Genomic DNA, 1,512 nt, shown 5'->3' with positions numbered 1-1,512 from the left:
GTCGCTGTTGTCGTCCCGCTTGCACATTCTCGGTCGGTATGCTTGTCCTGCTTGCGTTGGCTGCTTGGCGGGCGAGTGAGCAGGCAAACTATATGACTGATCTGGTTGGTTGTCGTGGTGGACTCCAGGTGGCGTGGCGTTTCGTGGTATTTTTTAGTACATTTCGCGGTAGGCGTTGGACGGACTGTCAAATGGTCACTTTGTGCCCAAGGGCTGCCAATTTGTTTAAGAATTTGTACTTTTATTTGGTAACATTTAATACAAAATAATGTCTTCAAAATTATGAAAATAAATTAATATAAAATTTAACTTTAAACTTAATAACTTTCAGTTTATTTTAATTTATTGTCAAAGGTTTAAAAACTACGATTTAATATTTTTGTAATATTTGACTATTTTAACTGTTTACAAATTTTCTTTGAAAATGTTGTTATAATTTTCTTGCTATTTAGAAAATTAATCAAAAACAAGAAAGAAAACTTCGGCAGTTATTACAAACGACTAAATTTCGATTTCTATGCCTATATTACTAAAAACAATGAAACAATGTTGATTTTTCGCTGCATTTTTCCATCGTTTCTGTGGCAGCTGTATGATCAACCGTAGTTCCATAATATTTAAATATTACAAAATCCCAAAGAACAACAAAAAAAATCAAAAACAACAAAGTTATATTTTTTTAAAATGTTTTCCGATTGTTCCTATTGAAACTATATGATATAGTCGCCCGATTCGGCTCGTTCCGACTTATAAACTACCTGCAATAAGACAACTTTTGGGAAAGTTTTAAGCAGATTAAAACTGAGGGACTAGTTTGCGTAGAAACGGACGAACATGGCTCTTCTGGTGATGCTGATCAAGAATATTTACTTTATTGGGTCGGAAATGTATCCTTCACTGCGTTGCAAACTTTTGACCGAAATTATAATAGCCTCTGCAAGGGTGTAATAAATAAAGTAAAAATTTACAACTGAAAAGGTAAACAGTATTAATCCAGAGAAAGCAACCAATTTCAAACTGTAAGCCATGACATGAACCAACAAGTCAATTTTTTTCCGCCATTTTTTTAAAGCAGTGCATCGTTAGCGAAGCGTTATGCGTTTGCCCAGTTAGAACTCATTAACGCAGATATATCATGCTGATAAGGAATAAATATACTTTATAAGGTCGGAAATGTCTTGCAAAAAATTATAATAGGGTATAAAAAGTCACAAAACAATATTTTGTAACGCCCCGTTTTTTATCAAAACCCTAAAAATTAGTTGTCGCACGTTGGAATGTCACACCTCGTTGAATTCGTTACAAAGTTTCCAACAAAGTCTCAATTACAGAAAATGAATATCGTAAAAACAAAATTTTTGCAAAAAAAATTAAAAAGGGCACACCCCTTATGAAATATATTTTGGTCAAAATCCGGAAAAAAACAACTCGAGTTTTGGTTTCTTGATCGAACCCCTGAGAAATAGTGGTCTATAATAGAATGTAGTTTCCAATCAGTCCTTGACATACCAA

The sequence above is a fragment of the Drosophila rhopaloa genome, unplaced genomic scaffold (assembly GCF_018152115.1).
Source record: "Drosophila rhopaloa isolate 14029-0021.01 unplaced genomic scaffold, ASM1815211v1 contig_3, whole genome shotgun sequence".
NCBI lineage: Eukaryota > Metazoa > Arthropoda > Insecta > Diptera > Drosophilidae > Drosophila > Drosophila rhopaloa.
This window is presented reverse-complemented; position numbering follows the sequence as displayed.